This window comes from Convolutriloba macropyga, chromosome 12 (assembly GCF_964194025.1).
Source record: "Convolutriloba macropyga chromosome 12, txConMacr16.3, whole genome shotgun sequence".
Lineage (NCBI taxonomy): Eukaryota > Metazoa > Xenacoelomorpha > Acoela > Convolutidae > Convolutriloba > Convolutriloba macropyga.
The window spans coordinates 41,030,765-41,039,968 of record NC_134479.1 but is presented as its reverse complement, the minus strand read 5'-3'; positions in this window follow the sequence as shown (position 1 = coordinate 41,039,968).

Sequence of the window (9,204 nt, the reverse complement as noted above, 5' to 3'; positions counted from 1 at the left end):
TTTCATTAATTAGAACCAAGACTATAAAATTCAACAGATATCATTTTTTTTCACTGTTTGACTATATCAAAAAAGGGGGATGTTGAATAGAACTACAACATTTTGATAGAGTTTCCGAAGAAATAGAATTTCAATGATTGTCGAGTGGAGGTGATTCGCAACATTTTCATAAGATTTATTTTGAATAAGGACATACAACGCGACTTGTTTTGCGAATAGGAAGAACCCGAAATAGCCCTACAAGAAGCCATAAATGAAGAAATGGGACAAAAACAACCTTGAATCCTTGGTGCGACGCAACACACAATTAATAGTCTTCAGAATAACAGCGGATTTCAATCCGCGAATACATACCGACCGAATAATCAGAGTTTCCACAGGCAAAACTTAACAAAACTATGTAGAAACTGTTGTCAATCATGGCAACCAAATCCCAAATGGAGAAGCATTGCAATGTCGAAAAGTGAAACAATTGCAGATAAATAAACGACTTTGCAAAAAGGCGCAGAAAAAACATGAAACAAAAAACTCTGAAGGTGCAAAACTTTGAAAACAAAGAAGAATAAAAAAGAAGGTTCTGTCAAGAATACTGACAACTGCAATACAATCTACAACTCAGATTACGATTCAACTGATTACAACTGCGTTGCAACGGTAATAGAAGCGGAATTCAAGAAAAGCCTCTCACAAAACATGCATATAAACATTGAAAAGTTTCAAGTTGCAAATCTAATTAATTTTGGCACTGTAAGCTTAATCATAACACAAAAAGTAACAGATACAGTATTAGAACAATTAGGGATGCGATGATAATAACAAAAAAACGAAGAAGTATCAAAGCCTAATCAAACGAGCCGGACACAACGCTGTGAACACTGATTGCTACAATATAAAGCATTAATATTTCTACAAACAAAGTCTCAGTTCACTGTAGATGTTGCCCAACATCAGATTGTCTCCAATTGCTAATCGGAAAAGGGTTAACTGAGTCTTTTCGAATATGCATAGCAGTCGGAAAAAACGATTCCGATAGAGCAACAAATATCAAAAAAGGAGCACGAATTAATCAGTTGAACTGGTAAGTAGAAAAAAACCGTACAGTTCAATCTCAGTGTTGAAAAAACTACCAAATACGTTACCAAGAAGGCCGGAAAAGATCAATTATTATTGAAGATAAGTTTAAAGCTGATCTAGAAAATTGCGAAATCAACGTCATATTGAAAAAAAATAATTTCTTCTCAACGTTATAAACTACAGTTTAAAATGAGGGCTCAATGAAACTTGCTTATGAAACTTTGTACAACTTGCCGCAGTCAACACGTCAATATCTCAAATAAGCCACAATCAATGGAGCCCTTTTGAGAGAGAACAACAAGCGATCCATCCCTGAAACAGAAGAAGTGGCTCACCCAGTTAAAATTAGCAACCTTGGCTCTGGAAAACATTACGTTGTATGCTCAACTCTTCAAGAAACCAGAAGCGCTGCGATTGCCAATCGAACCAGTTTACAAATATTCAAGAGCCGATACAACGCAGGCAATGCAGAGAGGCAGAAAAGCACAAAATGCACAACTAAAGCTATCATGGTATCTAACATGCCAAAAATTACCAAAACCGCTATTGAACTTTGCGAGAAATCATGGGCCTCAGCGAAAAAAAATGCATCCCCTTTATATACCTCAGTCTAGTCAACAAAAACCAACAAATTTGAACAGAAACTACTCTATCAAAACGTTCAGTGAATTGGCAACACTAGAGTTGTTGACAAAATATGAGGATGATTTCATTAATTAGAACCAAAACTATAAAATTCAACAGATATCATTTTTTTCACTGTTTGACTATATCAAAAAAGGGGGATGTTGAATAGAACTACAACATTTTGATAGAGTTTTCGAAGATATAGAATTTCAATGATTGTCGAGTGGAGGTGATTCGCAAGATTTTCATAAGATTTATTTTTGATAAGGACATACAACGCGACTTGTTTTGCGAAAAAGAAGAACCCGAAATAGCCCTACAAGAAGCCATAAATGAAGAAAAGTGACAAAAACAACCTTGAATCCTTGGTGCAACGCAACACACATTTAATAGTCTTCAGAATAACAGCGGATTTCAATCCGCGAAAAAAACCGATCGAAAAATCAGAGTTTCCACAGGCGAAACTTAACAAAACTATGTAGAAACTGTTGTCAATCATGGCAACCAAATCCCAAATGGAGAAGTATTGCAATGTCGAAAAGTGAAACAATTGCAGATAAATAAACGACTTCGCAAAAACGCATAGAAAAAACAGATGAAACAAAGAGCTCAGAAGATGCAAAAATTGAAAATAAAGAAGAAGCAAAAAAAAAAAAAGATTCAGTGAAGGATACTGACAACTGCAATACAATCTACAACTCAGATCACATTTCAACTGATGATAACTGCGTTGCAATGGTATTAGATGCGAAATTCAAAGTTTTAAGTTGCAAATCTAATTAATTTTGGCAGTGTAAGCTCAATCTTAACACAAAAAGTAACAGACACAGTCATTAGAAATATTAAGGATGCGATGATAATAACAAACAAACGAAGAAGTATTAAAGCATACTCAAACGAGCCGTACAAAACGCTGGGAACACTGATTGCTACAATATAAAGCATTAATATTTCTACAAACAACGTCTCAGTTCGCTGTAGTTGTTGCCCAACATCAGATTATCTCCAATTGCTCATCGGAATAGATTTATTTGAGTCTTTTGGAATATGCATAGCTCAACACCAAGCAAGCAATCGAAAAAAAGGATTCCGATAAAGCAACAAATATCAAAAGAGGGCCCCGAATTAATCCGTTGAATTGGTAAGTCAAACAAAACGTACAGTTCAATCTCAGTGTTAAAAAAACTACCAAACACGTCACCAAGAAGGCCGGAAAAGGCCAATTAATATTGAAGATAAATTTAAAGCTGATCTAGAAAATTGCGGAATCAAGGTCATATTGAACAGATATATTTTTTTTCAACGTTAGAAACTACAGTTTAAAATGAGGGTTCAAGTAAACTTGCTTATGAGTCAAAAATACTTAGAAAATCAACTAAAAAATCAGATGTCAAACAATTATAGCATAATTCAAATGATTCATCAAAAATTAAGTGCAAACACGGAGCGAAACAGCTTATTTTACATCACGTGATTTTCAATACGCAAGTAGCCAACTATATCTCCATCTCAATACTACGCGGCATTGCAAGGTTAATACATGCCGATATAACTGGCACATACAAAATTAAAATCTAAAGAAAGCTAATCTAAAAGAAGGGACCAAGATATGCACTTTTGGCATGTATCCACTGTCTTTCCAAATTTCCTACCGCTGAGGTAATTGAGCACAAGAATAGAAGTGATACACAAAAATTCCTACAACATTTTATTTTAAACCACGGCATTCGTTTTGATCAAGTAAGAAAACAGATTGGTGGTAACAGCGGTGCCAATCAGTGACCTTATAGCAATAGGCGTAACTGAAGGGTTTATCCAAACAATTAAACGTCATCAAATGTGCATTAACAAGCTCCAAACGACAGTTTGAATCTCAAAAGCTCCAAAGGTTCGGTTTGTACCAATTGAGCGTCTATAAACAAAAAAGCTGAAAAATCACCTTTTAAAGGGCATTTTGAGCGAAGATCAATTACACCCTAATGCAAAATTAGTAGAGAACCGAATCTACGAAACTGATCGTATGAAAAAGATGTTAATGAATATTTGGAACAAGAGAATGCGCAATGGAAGGCAAAATTGCCGGAGGAAAAATGGGACGAAAAGGCCAAAGTTGATAAAAACACCAAGAAAAAACAATCAAACGTCATGACCGGGCAGCAGAAAGACAGATAAAAGGTCCGCAAGTCGAATCTAAGGACCACGCCTATGTATAATCGCGAAGTGAGGAGTCTTTGAATTTGATGCTGGCAAAAAAAATTGATGATCACCACTGCTCTAGGAAAGGCTTGCGCTGAGATTGTACTTAGATCTCGCCCGGACTCATGGAGTGGTGAAGGATGACTACTACACTTTCAAAAAATAAAAAAAAACGTGCAATCTAGCCATAAGCGTTAGAGAGATCGATAAATTCTCAAGATCACTACGAGCCCGGGCCGAGGGTTCAGCAGCTGTAAGCGAAAATTTTTGTAAGAAATCCGCTGAATGTGCTGTAATTATGTACGGTTCGTGCTGACTGCGCTGAAAATCGATAAAAAGATGCCAAATCCGCTAAAAAAAATATTTAAGCACATTTCAGTGCATCTCTTGCATAAAATCAGCATATAATTCAGCACCTTTCTGACATAATTTCAGCACTTGTGAAAATTTGAAATTCAGTGGATTCAGCGCCTTTCTTACATAATTTTAGGTGCAATTTTTTTGCTCACTATTGCTTATAACGTAGTCAGCATGTAGGCTCCTTCAACTTTTGCACTTATGAAGAGCCACTAATCAATCAAAACTCGGCGTGGTTTTTTATATAAAAATTCATTTTTTTTGAAAAACAGACCGAGTGAAAAGCGTCACACTTTCATCATATGTAACGGAAAGAAGATAATTAAACTAAAGCTACCTGGTTTCATTCAATCAAGGAATTTGGTTTTATACCTCAGCTTCAATAATTGCTTTATCTTAAGGTTTGACAAAATTCTTAAGTCATTTGGCAGATATCTAACTGTTTTTAAGTTGAACTGCCCTAGTGCAATCATTTTTAATCTCGCACAATTGCTTCTTTTGAATGTTCAGCAGAAAAAACAACTCAAAAAGTTTCAACTTGTGCAAGGAAACCGTTGAAAATGCATAAGATAAGTGCTGATATTGTGTAACATAAGTCCTGAAAGTTATGTAAGAAATGCACTGACAGCCGCTTAAAAATTATATTTTCAGCAGCTAGATCTTACATAATTATCCGCTTAATGTGCTGAAAAGTGCAAAGAAAAGTGAAATTATGTAAGAAAGTGCTGAAAAATCAACAGACTAAGCGGATTAATGTGTAAGATTTACCCGCTGAAAAATATTTTCATTCAACGGTTGTCAGCGCATTTCTTACATAAATTTAAACGAATTCCTCGACCATGGTATTCCGCCTTCATCATAATTCCACATGTTCAATCATTGCTCTTATTTAAGTTGACCTCTTTTGCTAATTTGTTTATAACCGTTTTCAATTGTTCATACCTTACTTTAGGTTTGTTTATCTTTTTTCCTTATTGTTAATTATTCTGTTCACTCTCGACTCTAAACAAATCCTCTCTGTTCTCTAAATTGATCTTTTCATGCAGTATTTAAATGTTGTATTCTTCATCTCTATTTGGAGATTCATTATAATCATTCCTTCCTACTAACAATCAGTTAATAATTTTAATCTTCATCTTTTGTCTCTCAATACCTGCTCTCAATATCCGCATGATTTTTGCGCAAAATCCGCCCTCTATCGCAAAGTTGCTGATGATCTCATTTAGGTGGTAGATTTTGCTCTTATATTTGCGAAACCATCAATCTTTGCCCCTACTCCTTTTTTTGCCAATGTACTTTGTTGTCTTTGATACCATTAACATTTTTAGGATCTCCAATTTTTTGCATTTTATGAAACCTAGTATTTCAGGGTCAACTTTACGATTTACTCTCAGCCGGGTTAGCTGCAAATTCAAAATCAATTTCAAAGCCGCATCTTATTCAGACAATTTCGCTTGATATTGACTCTCGCTTATTGTTCTCAAGAAAGAGAAACCTTGCTTAGCTATAGCTGACTATGAAATGTTAAAAGCCGCCCGGAACTATGATAATGAACCCTGTAGATGGCCAGTATCGGCCACCCATAAGGGATTTATTTTTTCCCGTAAATCGATGTTTTCGAGTCTTGGTTGCTCAGTAAAAACTCAAGGGAAAACTCATTTGCTTGAAATAACAGTTCTGATTGCTAATTGTAGTAAATTGAAAATTTTTGAACTCCAATGAGCGTTTTTATTGCGGTATCTTTTGTTTCTATTTTCCCACAGTAACAAAAGGACAGTGCAAGGACATCAAGTTGCGTCCTCATTTTGCGTTGCCCTCAGCCACTGCTCTTGTTTTGAATATTACAATTTAGCCGATCGTTTCCTAAAAAGGCTAAAAGTCTGCCTGAAAGATTGGACGCAGTAACTAAACGAAGAATGAAAAACAAAGAATTCATAGCACTCTTTTCTTTATCCCATCTTTTGTTTGAAACTTATACTCTGGCAAGTAGCCGTGTTCTTTTAGTGTTCGGTGTGTGCACATGAAGACCTTAGAACCATTGAGAAGAAGATTTGTAACTGCGGTTCGATCTTTCCTTCACCACAACATTGCAGCTTAGAAAACAAGTCAGCAAAAGAAAAACATCCCAGAAGAAAAAAACAAGAAAAAACCTAAAAGATTTCTTAGAAACTTTGAGGATTATAGCGGCACAGAAGCCGCATGGTTCTAATGAAAGAAATGATCAGTCTCTTGAAGGAGCTGATATTTGACTGACACATTATTACACAATTTGAGTATTTATATGCATTATCAAACAACCTTGGTGCAATCGTATGTTTACCAGCCTCAGATAAGAGACATTGAAGAATCTAAGACGAACATAACACAAAAACATCTAACAAAATGCTGCAATAAACTACGACACAAAAAGTGGGGCACAGTATCTGACGCTTGAGTAAAATCGTGGTCCACTTGAGCGTAAGTTAAGCGGTTCCTGAACTCTCGAAATCTTATTTCCAAAACAGCTTCAGCCGAAAATTGACGATCTCCTAGTAATATCTGTCTTCGATTAACATTTACAGAGCTAGAACACCATTACTGTGATGCGAAGGTTGTGCCTGACCTTGCTGACAAAATTAGACACAAGTGCAATGAATTGTTGTTCTGTCCCCGAAAAAAACCGGTACAGATGATCTAAGTTGCCAACTTAAAAAACTGTTCGATTGAACTTTCAAAAATTGTATTTAGCATCGAAATGCATTTTCAGATCGAGCTTTCCCGAGGCAAACAGTATAAGTGTAATCTCGATCTTAGACTGTCAGTTCTTCTAGAGAACTGGTTTACTGATGCGTTAGGTTTCTGATTGGTTTACTGATTTGGGAATAAAATGATTTAGAAGAAGCAATAGAGAGGACAGAAAAATAGTATAAAAAAATAGCAAAGAGAGCGAAAAAAATTGTTCTTCCAGGGTCATTATGGACAACTCGGTACAATCCTAACGTCTGATGAGCTGGCAGCTGATAATTAAACTTTGATTAGAGCAGTGAAAATTTACTGCTTATAAACATACTAAGACATCATTTACATTTTGATCGATCATGAATCAAAAAATTTTCAATTTAGCTAATAAGAAGTTTATGAGCAACTGACGACACTAAAAAAATACACAGCTAGCTGTTAGAACCTAACAAACGAACTGTCTCCTAAGTGTTTGTTCCACACTGTAAAACACACAATCACAGATCAAGCAGAGACAACTTAGAAATCTCTTATACAATTTGCAAATACAGCCTCCAGGGGAGTCCTACCTAATTTTGTGTCTCGTGCGCTTTGAAGTTTTTCATACAGTGAATTACAGAAAAAATGTATGGAGTTTTAACTGCTGTTTGCCCCACTGCAATTACCGAAGTGATAAGAGGACTCAAAGCTTACTGCTTGAAGATAGAGAAGCCAACTCTTAGGTAGCTGAATTAGTTAAAACTTCCAATTTGAGCATACATGTAAATGGAGAAGCAGAATCAACATCTGATTTGGCTAACAATAACTGTGGAAAGATGTATTGCCTGATGAACTTTCTTGGATTTTTTTTATTCAACTTGAAATAGCATGCTTTTTGGTCAGGCATTTATATCTCTTGTAAGTACTCAGTGTATATATTCAGCGCATTGCAACTGCCACAACTTTCACTTTCAGGAAATGCAAGCAAAAACACATATTCCACAATTGCTTGTTGCAATATGAATCAGGTGTCATTTGCTCTTGTTCTTAGGTTTGTTGCCCAATATTTAGAAAAAAGAGAGCTTGTTTCCGACTTTAAACAACACTCTTGACTCGAACTTGATTGACGTCAATTGCACGTCATAGAAATGCAGTGCCCACGTCATAACAATGCAGTGCCCCCTTCTCCTCACAAACAGAGCACACAATATACTACAGATGCTCCCTCTCCACAAACAGAGTCCTCTACTCACTTGCATAAATTTGTTACCCAACGAAGTTAGAGCACACCAGAGCTTCAGTCCCCTTTGCCTCCCTTCTGATCTTGACCACTGCTTGACTACAAGTCTTGTTTCTCCTTGTCCTCTCGTTCGTTATCCAATTGACGTCAGCAATCCTTTAATGCAGCGCAGAGACCAAGCAGCATAGTGTCATATTTAGGGTTGTCTGATTACTTGTTCAAAAAAGCTCTGGGCCCATAATCTATCGGTTAAAGGGAACGCAGAGACAAATCATGCAATCTAATAATTCAACTAGAATTGATGTGTGACAACAGGGCCAATAGGCACAAATCTTGATAGAATCATTCAACCAGTTATTACCAATTTTTTACATTACATACAAGCATTTTGATTTACAACAACGTCTATGACTTTCGGTGAAATTTGGTAAATACTAGCATTTTAACATAAGAATCAATCAAACGTAAAAATCAAGTGTTATCAATTCACATGCAAAGACGGAATAGTTCTGGAAAACATCAGAATAAATTGCGCGTGCAAATAGCGCGTTGTTTTCTCGACAACAGAGATGTAAATCAGAAAGTGAGTATACTTTTACTTAATAAAACAATTAAAACTAATACATTTAATAGTCCACCTATCATATTAAATGTTTGAACCGAGGCGAACATCACAGAAAAGTAAAATTTGTGTTCTCCTCAAAGCTTTTGTTATGTTGTCTGGCCGCATGCAATCTGTAGTCAAGTAGTTCAGCTCCCACAGTCTTTTCCCGAACAAGTTCTGAAAGAAACGCACTTTCAACGCAACGTGCTTAGTCTTGCCATAATTCATGGAACTCTTACTGAGAGCAATACATGCTTCAATATCTACAAACACTTGTAAAGATTGCTCAAAATCTATGTTCATTTCCTTCAAAAGATTTGATAAGTGTACCACATCTTTACTTACCTCCAGTGCTGCACTCAGTTCAGCTTCAACTGTGGAAGTTGATACGCACATTTGTAACATTCTA